Raw genomic sequence first — 16,731 nt, forward strand, 5'->3', positions numbered from 1 at the left:
ATTATCTTAAAAATTGCTATATATTTATGGCTAGTAACCACTCCTGAATGAACATCAGCCAAAACAATAAGAGGAAAACAAGTTTGCCCAAAAGGATTATGAGGACCTCACTCTCTAACAGAAGCTATGAATAGGATTAAAGGATTAGTTAAGCAAACAAACAGCAGTAGCAAAAATAGTTGAACCAGCTTTTAAACAACACCACAAGAAAAGGTGAGATAAACTGGTCAGAAATATCAGAGGTCTAAGCCAAGGGGCAAAACCCACACTGCTCCAGTCTCCCAGAAGAGAGAGATCTGAAGAGGATGTCTAGGAAAGGATAACTACAAATGTTCCGGTCTTGCTTTAATGCGCAAATAAAAGGCTTGAATGATCAGCTGAGACTGCTTTAATAAAGTGGTGACTGCTTGTAATCTCCTGCTGCATATACAGAGAGAGCTAATAAATAGTTAACTACCTCTTTCTCTCTTCTAGGGCATATCAGGTCATGGGTATCATGCTATAAAAGCATTGTGAGGAACACCTCGACCTCATTACACGATCAAATGCATGGACTTTACAAAAGAAATCATAATGCATGCTTCTTTCCACAGTACAGCCAGGGAGGCACACGCTTGCTGTGAAACAGAGTATTCCCTAGAGCACCTATGGAATGAGGAAAATGCAAAGGAGCTTGGTATTAGGGCAGCTGGGAAAGCCCACAAAATAATTACAAGAATCTCAAATACCATCAAAAAACAAATCATCATCTTCACAAAAATGTACAAGTACGAAGATTACAATAATTTTTAACATATTATTTCCTTCTTTACTTCAATATTTAATCATTGAGAAACACATCATAAATTCAGTATGCATTTTCATTATGCATTTAAAGCCAAACAACTCAGCCTGTAGTTCCACCCACCTGGACAGTCACACAACAGAATGTGACTCTAAAATACAATAAAAAGAGCAAACACAATATACAATATTAAAACGAGCATTCTAGAAAAGCTGGACATTAAAAAAAATTTATCAAAAATATCATAATTAATACCAATGTTAATTCTTCAAAAATTCATGCACTACACTAGTAGCATGACTAGTTATCTAAGGTGTCCTTGTTGTGCCAGCTAACCGTACTGTGACCACAGTGCCCTTTGGATCCTGTCACTGGTCACTCAAAGCTTGTCAGTATGTTTTCCATCTGGCTGATGATGATGGAATGAAATCACACCCAACATGTTAAAGCAATCATTTGTTTGATTTCAGCTTCTGGCAGACCAAACAGTGCCTTGCTCATCGTCTCCAGGAAAACCTTTAAATTACAGTCATCCTTTAGGTTCCTTTCCTGTCCCTATCTTTCTGCCCCAGTTTAAGGACAAGGACGTTTACAGACCAAAATGTCACAGGTTTTTGCAGAAGGAAAATGTAGGCTCTTGAAAGTTAACAATGCATTCAGTCAGATTTCTTGACTTTCATTTCACAACAAAGTTGGACAGCCACAAATGTTATGGAAATATCATCAAACAATGCAGCTACAAAGGTCCTGTTCAGTTTTGGAGTTACCAAAGCTGAGAAGATTTCAGTAAGAGATGAAATATCCTTTGTTCCTACACGTACTATCCATATCTCGCATAGTATCTCTTCCTGTTAAAATAATGATGAAAGATCCTTGAAGGATGCAATCTCACACTTTTTTTTTAAACAGATCTCATGCTGATTTAATTTTTATTTCCCTGGATATTAATAAAGGAGTTATTACAATGCAAATATACATAGTATATACAGAATATACTAGAGGAGGTCACTGCCAGAAGATTTATACTACTACCCATCTCTGTAATAACTTGAACCTTGCTGTCTAAACATGGCAAGCATGTGAAATCTATACTAGGTTGCATGAATAAGCTTCCCGCAACAAAAATCTATGAAAGCCAATTGCAAAACAAAGTGTAATAGGAAAACTTTTTTCTAGGTTGCGGTATGGATTTTCCTTAGTCAGTTGAATATCTCCATAAAATATCTCCATCAAACAAAGCATACATAAAAAACATGGTTCCAAAACCTATGGGCAAACATGCAGCAAAAATGAAACATTCTTGTTTCATACTGATGGCTGATGCTTCAATTTTCCTTCACAATTATTTAAAGTTTCTAAAAGCTGTCAAGAACACTTGGCAGACTGAAGCCAAGTATGAGGAGCTGTAACGAGATCTGACTTACATGAGACTTACTGTCCTGATGTCTGCATACAAGCACTTTCTGAAAGGAAGAACCATAGGAACAAATGAACATAAAGAAAGCAAGTGGCTCTAATTCCATCTCTTTACTCTGCCTAAAAGATCCCTTACTCCTTGTATTTATTATTTCTTCCTCACTACTTTTGATCCAAAAAAATCTAGAAGAGGTTATACTGTAGTTACAACACATTAAATAGACAATCCAAAAGTTTTAAGAAATAATAAAATATATATATTTAATATATGTTCAACTCCAGACACTAACTTAATTCTTCCAATTTTTCAATGCTCTTTTTCAGTCTCTCTCCCTGTAGATCCTCAAAGGACAATTAACACACTTGCAGTTATTTTCAGCTATCCTTGTTTAACATTCTAGATGGGAGGAGTTTGGTTCTATCATCAGAATCAGAAAGCTGTCTATTGAATTCAGCAATAAAAGGTTTAAAGGACAAGTTGGACAATGGATTCGGTTTGTTCTTTATCTGTGGTGATGTAAACCTAGAAAAACCACAAAATAAACTAAGTTTCATTCATATATAACTAATAACAGTGTTCAATCAGCAAAACTTCTAGAAAAATTGAGCCATGTTCTACTTGAAGTATCTTCTCTTCTACTTGAAGAATCTTCTCTTCAACCTAAACTATTCCATAAGAAAGTTCAGGGAAGCCTCTGTATCCACTAGTTTCCTATATATGTGCTTACAGTTAAAGACTAAAACTAGAGAAAAGGTGCTTCAGCCACAGGCTTCTGATGCTTTAAGGCTTTATTTTCCTCTTTCTTTGGGATTCAGACTGCTGATAGTTGCAGTGCATTTGACCTGAACCAACTTGCTCTAAGCCCATTTAGCTGACACTACAGTTCCTTTATCAGTGAAATCAGAACTTCTGCTACTGACATGTAGGAAACATCGCCTCAGCTCCATCTCTCCTCCAGTAATATCTGATGCACAGCTCAAAAGTCATAATATGCCTCTTACTAAAACTATCATGAAAAAACAGTCAAATTTTCTTTTTCTGAAGGACTATATTAAATAACAAGAATACATATTTTGTCTAGCTAAATGAGCTAAATTCTAATAAGAATAATAGATAAATAATACAAAAATAATTGCTTCCTAGTGCAAACCAGGAATTAGTAGCCACCTCAAGGATAAAGAAATCTCTAACCTGCATCTGTATGTGATAGCTCTGCTTCTCCAAGTCTCTTAAGTTTATAATTTTTTATATAATTTAATAGCCTTTTCAGATGAGGTGAGATTTTGGAAGTTCCACTGCTAGTTGATTGTAGGACATGACATTACCCCCATCACAACATGCCACGTAAAAACATTTCAATAAATGGTGGTTTGCCTGCTTGTGGTTTTGAATTTCTCAGACTCGAAGACGACAAAAACATGAAGGAGGAGGGGATAATACTTTCAATGATTTTCAAATTTTTTGGCTTTGATAAGTGTATATTTTTACACACTTTAAGGAAAAGATTCTTGAACACTTGGCACACAAAATCCTGGCCAGATTTTTCTTAGAGTTCAGCATTCAATTGTTCCTTTTTACAGAACTCACAAACACATTTTCAGGTTTTGAAATAGCTCACATATTTGTATCATCAGTGAAAGCTCTCCAAATTTCTGATCCTAAATTTACCAAAATTCTGAATGAAAAATTTATTTGTGGTATTTGAAAAACAATGGGGGAGGAAAGTTGCAAACTAGACTAATTTTCTGTTGCCTGGTTATTTACTGAAATTTAGTTTGAGCCAGAAATTTCAAAGCAGATCTCATTATTTTTAGTGGGGGAAAATGTAACCCTATTCTACTGAGTTTCAAGCATATTCATTGGTGGTACATTCTAATACGACTGCTGATTCTAAATTATCTTCCCATCTATTTTACTTTACACTGAAAGCATATCTAACTTGAAGAATACCATCTGTTGCCAAAATGTATTTGAATTAGTGGACGTTTCACATTTCTCCCTGGGGAGGACAACCTGGGGGCTGAGATGCTGAACATGACCCAGCAATGTGAGCTTGCCACCCAGAGAGCCAACTGCAGCCTGGGCTGCATCCAAAGCAGTGTGGGCAGCAGGGCAGGGAGGGGACTCTGCCCCTCTGCTCTGAGACCCAGCCTGCAGTGCTGTGTCCAGCTCTGGGGTCCCCAGTGCAGAGAGGAACATGGACCTGTTGAAGCAAGTCCAGAGGAGGCCACAGGCATGATCAGAGGGCTGGAGCATCTCCCCTACAAAAACAAGCTGAGAGAGCTGGGCTGTTCAGCCTGGGGAAGAGAAAGCTCTGGAGAGACCTTAGAGCACCTTCCAGTACCTGGAGGATGCCAACTACAGGGACTCTTTACAAGGATGCATATTAATAGAACAAGGGGGAATGGCTTTAAACTGAAAGAGATATAGTAGATTTATAGTAGATATTAGGAAGAAATTCTTTATTGTGAGGGTGTTGAGGCATTTGAACAGGTTGCCCAGAGAAGCTGTGGCTGCCCCATCCCTGGCAGTGTTCCAGGCCAGGTCTGAACAACCTGGTCCAGTGGATGGTGTCCCTGCCCATGGCAGGGGAACTGAAACCAGATGGTTTTATGGTCCCTTCCAACCTAAACCATTTTATGAGATCATAAACATGTGATAAATGCATGGCATCATAGACAATAAAGTAATATTACAAGGTAGAGGAACACTCAATATATTCAATTTCTACGTGCTTCATGAAAAAAATAAGCAACATTGGCTGGAATAATGAAGAGGTGAGAAAGAACCCGTTATGGTCACTGATATTTATAAGGAGTGTTCTCAAATACACAGCATACAGTCCTATATAAAAAATATTAATTTCACTTCATTACATTATAAATTAATTTAGCCTCTCTCATTTTTGATCAGTTTAATACCTGAGTCTCATCAGTCAAAAAAACCCAAAAAACAACCCAATTATCCATGGTTACTTTGTTAATAAATATGAAAATCATTCTACGATATATGGTGGGATTTAATGGATTCCATTACCTGTAAAGTAAGGCCTTAGGTCCTGGAAGCTATATCAGCTACTAAACTTGCAAGTGTTCCAACTGAGTTGAAAAGAGCTCATTCCTTCCTCTGCTAAAGCCAATGCCAGATTTTTAAATATCCTGTGATGAAAGTAAGACCTGAATATGAATAAGAAAAAGGCTTTTGTTAGTTTGTTTTCAAATCAAAGATAATAAACATTTCTATATACCAAGAAAAGTGAAGTGCCTCTGACAAAATTTTGAAGCAGTAGAGAAAAGTATTTTATCTGCAAAATGGGTTGGCTGTAAACATTATTGAAGTCTTTTACAGTGCATGCCTTTTTCAATGTTCATCTATGCCTACTAAACTTTAATTGTATGGTATTTTCCTCTGAAAAAAATTCATCATTGAGGAATTGAAAAAGAATTTGTTAGAAAAGAGGAAAAAGTGCTAGACACTTCATATTGTTTTGGTTTGCTCTACTAATCATTGCATTTGTTTCGATATTTTACTTCTACAGCACAAGCTTTCAGGTGTGAAAAAATCTTTTAAGCCTGTTATTGAGTCTAGACAATGCTGGCTATATCTTCCCCTTCTCTTGGGCACCCTGCCATAACCTCTGACTCCACATAGTAAAGTTCATCTTTACTACAAATCCCTTCATCTGGTGAGAAGTCTCAACTGAACCCCAACCCTAATAACCTCTCCTATGTTTCAGATGCTCACCAAGCCCCCTCAGGTACTGTGCCTGTAAGTGGATACCATAAAACATACCTTCTACCTGAGAGAAATCTGTTTGCCAACCAAACCCTTGGTATTCCAATAAAATTTACAAACCAGGATGCAGGTATCAGTGAAAGCCATGCATGCTTCTGCAAGACTTTTTTTGCACACAGGTGAATTTCACCTGCTTTTTGTGGTTTTTCCTTACCTTATCCTTGATCTTAGCTATAGCCTGTGTAGCCTACTTATATCTCAGCTTGTACCCAACCACTCTATTCAAAAGCTGCTGCTAAAATTATCCCTTTCATGCTGCTAAGACCCTGAGAGACATTCATATTCAAATCAAACCCTTCATTCTCTGCTTCAAGTTCACAGTTCTTCTCTCAAATACAAGGCCCAGAAAAACACAACACATACTTGGCTTTCAATTTGTTCTGATTATTTTAAAACTTTCCTTCTCCCCATTATGCTCTTTAGACTTTCATGTCCATTTTATTTTCTGTACTGTTCCTAAGTTTAGTGGTCCATTTTGCTGACTGGATATAAACTCATGAGTTCACAAATTTATGTTCTTCCATAAAACACACATGCTTGAAGTGGGGAGGTCATGTCAGGAGAAGGGGAGTTTAACCACCACCTCTGTGAGCCAGAACAAAATCTAGAAAATTAATCCCAGTTGTATTGTCACAGTTCATCACTCTTCTGAACATTATAACTTGAAAAGAGAGACTCTAAACTCAAATTTTAGGTCATCTTACCTAAAAATATGGAGAAAATCCAAGCAACTTCAGTCTAAGATGGTGTCAAAGCATAATCTTTTTAAAACATTGCAAACCTTCTGCAAAACTGTTTTGTTGTAAGAAAAAAAACTAAAACCTGCAAAACAGGTAAGTATTTCATTCTCTTTCAGAGTGTATTCTTGTTTTGTTTTCACTTCTGATTCAAAAAGCTCCTGACTCTGGCAAGCCAAAAAGAGAGCTGACAAAAAGTAAAATAATAATGCCCATCTTGAGCCTAATTTTATACTCCTCTGATTTCTTCTCCTATATCACTGAATTCAATTAGTTTACATTTATTCTCATTTAATCTATTTAATCTCTCAGTACTCATCTGTGACTGACACAAGGCACTGCTGCCATTACCCTGCAACCGTCGCCTGCTCGCCCACGCTTTTTATCACCAAGGGAGCTCATCCTTTCCATTTCCTACCCATCAACAGCCCAGACACCAAGGCAGAGATGGAAAAAAAACAAGATGATCAATTAAAAAAATCAGTTTTATGGAACTCCCCACCTGGTAATGTGTGTTCTCAGACACAGACTTGTGTGTCACTGAGGCTCTCCCTGCAGCAGCTTCCCAGGGTTATCAAAACAGCGCTGAGCGTCCAGAGATGCTGCCCATCATCATTTTCATGCTGAAAGCTGGGAGGATATCTGTTCCTTGACTATGCTTCACTTTAATTATCAGGTTGCAATTAACACCCTGCCACTCTTTTCTGTTTGCTTTGCTTTGCTCCATTTCCTGCAAACTGATTAAAAAAGAGAGAGAGAGAATAAGGCTTCCAGAACCTTAGTTTACCCAATAACATGATTTTATATCTGAAAGAACATTTTCATCTTTTAATTCTCTTTCTAATTATTTTCTGTGCCCTGCATTCAGCATTTCCCAAAATTTGCCTATCAATGACATGAAAAGATTATCTTTTTCATGTTGCTAGCAGAGAGTCAGGGAGTTAAATCAATCTGAAATTATTCTAAACCTTCAACTCATTTACCCCAGCCTTATTTCATCCTCTTACTTCCTGATTCAGGATTTCTGTGTTACACTGTTGTTATTGAATGCCTAGGGTGAATAGTTCCAGATACTGAGAGAAGTTTAACACTTAAGTAAAATTATGACATATTATTAGGTTTTTACTGTAGAAAAAGAGAAAATCTTTAAAGATGTTACGTTGAAATCTTGAAAGTATTAACAAATGTTTTATCTAAGGATCAAACACCTTTTGAAGAATGATAGGTAAAGCACAGCAGCTCTGCTGGGTTCAGCTTGCACAACTTCTCCTTACTTAATGTCTTCTTTTTTTTTTTTCCCCTATGTAGAAGGCTTCAAAACTCTCAAAACCATAAGCATTGGGGCAATTTAATTCACTAAGTTTCTACAGTAGGATTCAGTTTTCAGAAGTTACAAATCCCTGGGAATTTTTCCATAATTCTTAGCTTTATAGATCATAGGCAAGATGCAACAGAATTGGAAGAAGGGTGTTACACAGAAAAAAAGGCCATGTAAAAATCAGAAAAGAAACCCAAAGATGTAACTCTGTGGGTGTGTATGGTAAATTAAATAAAAAATATTCTTTATATAAATAAAAAAATAAATGTTTACTTAATGTTCTGCCTGTACAGAAAAACAGAGTAGACCTCATAAACCAGCACAATACACCTGCTGACTCCCAGTATAGCAAGTCCTATTTCTCAGCAAGGAAATGTTTCAGCAGATGAAAAAGCCTGTCTGGTTCTGAACTCCCAGAGACTTGCTGCACAGGTGAGAGGTCTGTCAGGGCACCAGTGACAGGAACCAGGCTGCAGCAGTCCTACTGCAAATAGGTGCCTTTCCAGCTCGAGTCCTGAAGCAGAAAGAAGAAAGAGTGGCCCCAATCTCCACGAGTCACTGTACTGTTAATTGGAAAACACCTTCTTCACTTGACCATTGAACTTTTCCTTCTTCAGAACAATCCTCTGAAGAAGATCATCCCTTATAGTGCTATATTCAAGGTCCACGTTGAACAGGGAAAAAGCAAGAGTCATTGTGCAGTGGTTGATCTATAGAGTCAATTCTCTCACATTATATGAACTGTATTAACGTGTAATTTAATTTTTGTAGAAGCCCTTCTTCAGTAGTTTATGACCTTTCCACAGTATAGTTAAGGTAAAATTCATTTACTATAGTTCATTATCAGTAAGGCTTAAGAACAAAACACTTGTTTTGTTTATTTTCAATTGAACTTTGAGTAGCACCAGCTTCCTCCTGTTTGGAATAAAAAATGTTACGCTGGGTGGGGAGGTAATAGGCCCTCCCTTCTGCCTTGAATCCCCTCTTGCCACCTACATAAACGCATATACAACTGCAGTCACACTACAAGCTTCCAAAAGCAATTCCATTTGCAGAGCACTCCGGCCAAAGCAAGGTTCCTCCTATCCATTCTCCTTTCCATGCAGGAATGGCCACCTGTGGCAGTATTCTGTGCTCCTCCAGCCATGTTACCATTTCACAGCAAGCTAATAGGAGCAAGAGGAGGCTAACTGCCTGGAATAAGAGGATAAAGGTAATGGAGCTGAAACAGAATAGGAAATATGAGACATTTTAATGCTCTTGTAACTGCATGCTTCTAGCAATTTTTGGCCCCGTGATTGTCTTATGTAAGAGTCAGACTCTTCTGAGTTAACCAAGCTGCATAACGCTGCAGTGGGTGTTCGTGTTCCCTTCCCTCTGGGGAGCACTGTTCTCTTTCTGAGAAAGACAAAGATAACCTTATGTCACTGTGACAGAAACCTGGGGACTCAGCTGCATTTTAGCCAAAACCCCAGGTGAGATTAGGCTGAGTTTGAACCTCAAAGCAAGGGTAAATCTGAATTTGTATCCTCAGCTTATAGTGAAGCTCAATGCAGGCATCCAAAAATCAATGCACTAAAGCTAAAAGCTTAGTATGGAGTCCCCCAACCTGATTGCTCCTGATTTTTTTTTTCCCTCTTTTCTTTGACTCTGAGCAGTACTTTTCAATCAGTAGCACACTGGTGTCACAGAAGGCTGTACATTCTCACAAACAACCCTGAGGACACTCATTAACCTGAGGAATTCATTTTAGATCTTGTCCATTATGCAAATAAGAGGTACAATTTGTTCTCGTTTTCTGTGTAGCATTATTGATTTACGTAACTCCAGGTTAGTCTTGACAACATACTTTTTAATCAGGAGAACAAAATGAGGCTTCTGAGTTCAAATAAAAAGGAAAACTGAACTATAGTTTTTAATAAATTTTAAAAAGTAGGTGAAACTGCAGCTAAAGGCGAGGTATGAAAATTATATTGACCATACAATATCTATTTGATGCCAATCAATGAAGTAAATTGCCTGGAATGGATGACAAAGTATTTATCATCCAAGGATTGATTACATAAGCAAAATATACTTATTTTGATATACCAAAAATTGATTGTTCCCTGGGGATTTGATTCAATGACAGACTTCTAAATACTCCAAACTCTGTGCTTTCTAAAACCTGCAGCAACTGATCCTTCCCAACATAGTAGTTCTCAGCAGGCTGCTGACAGATCTCAGAGCCAGGCGTGGCTTTGGTACCGCACGGCAGAGGGAGTGAGGTCTCCAGCCACCCCCACCACACAATCCTTTGGGACAGCTCCAGGTCCTGCACGTGCCCTGGCACCCAACACGCTACTTCCCAGCTCTTATCCCATTTCCTTCAGATAACATGAGTAACAAGCTGAGTAACTTGCTAAAAACACATATATAAAATCAGTTTTCCTTGCAGCTCATGGAAAAGCTCACAGCAAGCCAAGAGCAAGGATAAATCATTTAAATGGAGACACCGATCGATGCAGCGATCGTAAACCTGCGGCACAAACGCCACCATCTGAACATGCCGCTCCATCAGGGGCACGCACGCACAAGCTGGGGCTTCTCCTTGCTGCTGCCCAAATAACAGTCAGGCTGGGACAGGAGGCAGACCAGACAATATGGACAGGGAAAGAAGGAAGGACCCTTGAACATGAAAGTGTTGGGGAGCAGCTCAATGAGAGGACAGGATTCAGGACTTGCAAGAAGCGCGTTTTTCCTCCTCTGAACACAAAATGCACGTTCAAGTTCCCCTTTGAATTTTGTGTCCTCACAGAAATGCAGTTCACAAAAGTGTCCTTTGTATGAGTGATGACGCAGGTGTTACTCTACATCCTCATCAGGTTTTTTTACACTACCTATTAAGCACAGAATGTCCAGGATTACAGTGACTGTGAGCTTTCCTTAGGGAATAGATAGAAAAATCAGAAAATAAGTTAAGACCACTTGCCAAAATAGACAAAAGGTCACCCACAAGCAAGAGCCTCGAAGGATTTTGTATATTTTTTCTACGAGGTATGACCTCCCCAAAAATACTCTTGCTTTTTTCCCTTCCAATAAAGAGTGGATTTGGATTTTTTTTTTCATGGAGTATTTAAGAATCTTGATGCAGCTATTAGAGATTCAATTTCAGAGGTTTAAGCAGGAAAAGTCAAAAGCCTTTTGGGGAACTATATGAAATAAGAAATAATCTATACTGATATAAACTCTAATATCCTCCTGAGTCCAGGTTACAGTCACATTTCAAGGCTCCTATTTACTTCCTACTAGCTTTCCTGCTCCGCCTGACAGAGAAGGGCACTAGAATAGGTAAATATGGGAATGTTGCACTTTTGTGGTTATGCAGCTGTGGTTTAAATAAAATTTTCACAATAAGATAAGCAATGGAAAAGACCTGAGGCACTGTGAAATATCCATCTTTGGAGATATTCAGAATCTGACTGGAAAATGAATCAGGTGACCTCCAGAGACCCCTCCATCATAAATTATTCTGTGGTTCTATGAACTTTGGGTTTTTGCAATCTAATAAAACAGTTGATTGAAGGGTTTGTATTTGACTGTAGCTTTGAACAATTACACTTTAAACTGAGCAAACCTGACTGTGACCAACCACAGTGAACCAGGAGCACCTCTGGGACAGCTCAAGGCAGCAGACCCTTCACCTGCCAGCAAAAGAGCTCCAACCACCAAGAGGAGCTGTGCCCAGACACCCAAAGCTGCCACCTGCTCTCATGCTGCCTGTTTCAGGTTGAAACATCTCTTTAAGCATATGTTTTCAGCAGAACAATAAAAAAATATTATATTCCCCTTCAGAGCAGCTTTCAAAATGCATAAATTGCTTTTTAACTCATTTGGGCTCTGGAATGTTTTTCAAAGCATTTTCTGTGTAATGTCAGTGGGAGCTCACTCAACCTATCAGTCTAACAGTTCCTTTTAAGAGGGTTCATATGTTAAGTGGTTGCAGGATCAGTTGGGTAATGAGCATGGCAGCCCAGAAGGATGAGAGGGGCAAAAGGCTGCTAGCACACCCATCTGCCCTCCACGTGTGCCTCCCTCCCCGGCTGGCACAGAGCCCTGATCCCCAGCAGTGATCACAGACAGAGCCACAGAGCCATCAGAGAGGGGGAAAGGGCTGAGCGCACAGAGCCCTTCCCATTGGCAGCATCCCCAGAAATGTTTTCCTGACGTTTCATGCACTGAGATGCTGGCAGGATTGCAAGCGACAGATACTGAAGGACTCACCATTGTGACACAGTGCAATAGCAAAGAGCTGGACTAATAGGCTCCTAAGCACCATCTGATTGCTTTGGCTACCAGTTAGCTCCATGGACCACGAGTTCTATGAATGCACATTTCAGCTTCTCAAAACGTGCGTGACACACTACTTTAAATAAATAAATTTAAAAACAAACTCCCTGAAACCAAGGCTTTCCTAGAATGATGAAAGGGATGAAGGCAGTCTTTGCTGAAGACTGTCTAGCTCTTGAGCATTTTGCTTGCCAATGATGTCAGAAATAATGCTTACCTTTGTTAAAGGTACACTGTTCTCTAACATGTAAATCCCCTATCACAAGATTCTTACTGGAGAAAGCTATTCAATCACAGCAACAATCTGCTCATGTTTAAAAAAGGGAGCTGAAAGTTCAAAAATAGTTATAAGGTACGTCAAACACAGCCAATGCATTAATCAGCCACTTGCCTTACTCTCCTGAGGGCTGTGAAATATTCAGTTTTACTGCAGGAAAAAAGGAGACTAGCAGTACAATTTTTTCATCTGCCTATGCTTTCTGCCTGGGATTTAATCCTGCATATAGATACACAATATTATTCCCACCCAAGCTATCTGTTTTGCATCACAAAATGAACCATTCCCCATTTGAAGGGGCTGTCAGTTATCTGTGTTTTGTTAAGCATAAAGCAATACTTGCTATTCCAAATCCCACACTGCTGACAGTCACTTCTTAGGAATCTGAATAAAGTCACTTGAATTATTTAGAATAGTGAATAGAATACATTATTCCATTGTTCAATTTCAACAATTAAAATCAAGATAACAACATAATTTCAGTTAAGTACATGTCAATGTTTGACCCTGATTGAGATTGAGGTAGATTCAACTCGTGCTTCTTTGAGGAGTAAATCATGATATTCCAAGAAAACAGAGGTGAAAAACAGGATATTCTGATAATCATTTTAGGAACAAGGGCTGAGACACTCCAAGAAGATGGGACATGTATAAGCAAAATGTAAAACCTCGTTAAGGCAGAGTTTTATTGGTATGGACCTGCTGGAGGACACATCTCTTGGATAAAACTGACTATGAACACTAATAACTGCTGCTTACATAGCCTAGAACTAATGTGTTTCCAGAAAGCAATTCAGTTGGCTGATAGATATACTGGATTTTTTAATAAGGTGTTTACCTTTTTCATTCAGAATTTAGGAGGCACAAAATATTCCTGTATTCTTCTGCAGCACATTTTCTTGTTACATTTTTCATTTCCCCAAAAGCGTGGCCCGCTCACAGCACTATGGCTGCTCTATGTGTGCTCCTAGTAATCATTTATGAGGTGGGTTTTTTTCCTCAGGCCTTTGAATCTTATTCTTTAGAAACACAATATATTGTGTTTTTTCAGAGAAAAAAATTTCCTAGAGATATCTTCCCCACCATAAACATTAGATAGAATTAGTGGTTCAATATAAAGAGATTAAAGAAGCTGGAATAATGTCTATTCCAGCCCAGAGATGCAGAGTAACAAAGGCTAAAGAGAAAACATGGTATTAAGAAAATGAAGCTTTAAAGCCTCTCCATCAGAAATCAAGTTTATGTTTAAAAGTAACGATACTGCGAACAAGAAGGCTGCCTACAACCTGTGGTTTAGGAAACTGTCAATACTTGAGACACATTTATCTTTAAAACACTTTTTTTTTTTGTAAAAGCAAGAAGCAGTTTTGTTTAATGTGTTATCATCAAAGATGAGGAAAATGTAAATAGAGAATACAGATTTCAAAATCAAACATGGCACCTGAAGTCAAATTTGATAAGGAACTTCTCACTAATGGTTTTGACATATTCAGAGGATTACACTGATCTATCTGAAGCTTGCTGAAGCCACTTCTATGAAGTAACTTAACTTACAATTGTCCCAAAGCTATTTGGATAACGCCATATTTGGATGGCGTTACAGCAAAGATCTACCAAACTATCCAAAAGTTGTCAGATTTTGTCATAAATTCACCCATTGGACCATCATCTTAAAACACATTTTGAAAGCACCTCTAAAAGAACTGTATTCAGTCATGTCAGTAACTATGCTCAGTAACAATTACTGGGGTAGCAACGACGTTACTCAGGGGATAGTAGGAGTCCTGGAATGAAATGAAATTCCAGAAAAACAGAGGAAGCAAGCCAGCTCTGTTCTCCAAGCCACCTTTCCTAACACACCCATAAATAACGAACCTTCACAAACATAAGCAACATCTTGTCACAGAGAAACACTACAATGTTTATACAATTTTTCCACAGAGAAAACATGACAGAACAAACTATTTGTAACAGATTAGTCACATTACTAAATTATCTCAGGGAGAACACTCTAAGCCACTGGTAGAACTGGAAGGAACAGTCCAGGTTTAATACTTATGTAACAAAACAGGATCTCATTATTTTTACAGCATAATTTTCCTGAATGAAAAAAAAATTGTTTTAGAAAAAAAATAATGAATACAGAGGATTTATAGAGAATGTAAGTAAAAACAGCACAATGACAGCCAAGACAAGTAGATCTTTACCACCAGGGAGTTGAGGAGGAAGCTGAGTGGCAATGAATACCAAATTTCCCTAACTTACCTCAGTTACAGAGTTAAAAATAAACTCTACCAGTCCAGAAGACTGCAGTGTGTCCTGTGTTATTAGTTTTTGTACACAAGTGTGACAGTTTGGAGACTATGCCAATGTCAACTCCTCAATTCCACAATTTCATTTGACTTGGAAAATAATCTTTACTATGGACTGAAGCATTCATTCTCCAATTCTAGCTTGACACTTAGAGAAAGACAATGTCTGGAAAACTCTGACAGAGAGGTCAGTGCCCACAGTTACTGAATGGCTTAACCCCAGGAAAAGAATGGATTTACTACCAGGAAAGCCATTAGTTTTTCAGTGAGTTTCTTCTTGTTGAAGTAAAGAGTCTGAGACTCCTGCTGCATATGCAGTAATACAAAAATTGCAGTTTCTCTCCCTGCCATTCCAAACCAAATGTCAAGACACAGTTTTAAAGATAATTCCTTTTGAGCTAAGGAGTTTGTTTTGCCTCTAAAAGCAAAAGCCCAGCAAAAAGAAATGTGGAGAGACCAGACTCAAAAAGTAGCTTTTGGGCCACCTGCAGCTCTCTTGAGAGGGCAAAGTGCTCAGCATGGGCCAGGATATTACAACCAAGCAGGCAGGTGTGGCCACTGAAGGATCTATTGCTGCTGCAAGGAAACCCAGAGTGCCAGCAGCCATGTGCCAAAGCCAAGAAAGGGACAGCAGACAGGAAAAGGTGCTCTGACCTTGCACAGAACTTTCCAGACTGGGAGCGGTGACTGGCTGCACATGCTCCAGTTGTTGTCCAGACAGCAGCATGGCTGCTCTTGTAAAAGACATTCTTACAGTTAGATTTTGGAAGAAATACCTTATGAGGCACTTGCAGGAGGAAGAAGTTGTCTGAAACTCATTTTGACTTGAGCTTTCAACATCTCTCTATGAGTATCTGATTTCAAGCAAAATCAACATTCCCCTTAATTTTCTCCGTTCTCCTCAATGCACACCATGTCCCTCTTGGTGTCTCCTACGGAGATGGGAGTTGCAAAAACAATTTGGTTTCGTTGAATTGGTTAGCCAAAGCAGGAGGTGCTGTTTAGCATTTTAGCATGCTCTTGCTTTCTTCTTCTTTTCAGCTGAGGTTAAAAATGATATGCTTACACTCTTATGCCCTAGATGTATTTCAAACCCTCATTTGAAAAGATATGCAAATCAAGCTTCAGCGTCTGGAATGGCCAGTCCAAGAGTTCTATTTTATCAATTTCTAAAGTCAATGCTCTATGCTTTCCCACGTATTAAGTAAATCTTTCTATATATCCCTTATAAAAATTTAAGCTCATGTTCTCTAAAGTACAAGTGCTAAGAAAAGAGGGGACACCTACAGGATAAAAAATTATTAGAGCTATAAGAGCTTAAGCAATCCTTGTTCCCTCTTGGCTTTTTCAATTATGTCAGGTTTGGGAGGAAGGGATTCAACCATTCCTCCAGCAGTCCATTCTGCATCTAAAGCAGACACAGCAAGTCATCAATAACAAGAGGAAGAGATTTTATATCTACAAAACATATGCTGATAGACTTGGAAAACAACTATTTTTACTTAATATTTAACCTCCTATGCAATCATGCACTGCTTACAAAAAAATATCCCAACCTTATTATCAGGGATGTACAAACACAAAAAGGCTGATCAAGTCCATGGCACAGCCCTGGCTTGGATGTTTATTGTAAAAATTACAGCAATAATTATAAAAAATACATATCTAATAACCACGTTTTCCCCTTACCCTAATTTATGAAGTGCAGTTTCCCAGGCAACAGACTAGTCCAGGGAGTCTGTAGACCTCTGAATTTTTTTCA

The 16,731-nt window shown here is 38.5% G+C and overlaps 1 long non-coding RNA gene across 1 annotated transcript in view; it reads right to left on the bottom strand.

The window, feature by feature from the left end:
• LOC120510498 overlaps positions 1-16,731 on the bottom strand; it is a 51,195-nt gene that overhangs the window by 20,863 nt on the left and 13,601 nt on the right. Inside the window, exons 4-5 of the long non-coding RNA XR_005629518.1 lie at positions 7,236-7,470; positions 5,238-5,377 (exon numbers count right to left, since the gene is read on the bottom strand). This is a non-coding gene — a long non-coding RNA (uncharacterized LOC120510498). The remainder of the gene's footprint in view (positions 1-5,237; positions 5,378-7,235; positions 7,471-16,731) is intronic.

The sequence above is a fragment of the Passer montanus genome, unplaced genomic scaffold, assembly GCF_014805655.1.
Source record: "Passer montanus isolate IOZ18808 unplaced genomic scaffold, ASM1480565v1 scaffold58, whole genome shotgun sequence".
Classification (NCBI taxonomy): domain Eukaryota; kingdom Metazoa; phylum Chordata; class Aves; order Passeriformes; family Passeridae; genus Passer; species Passer montanus.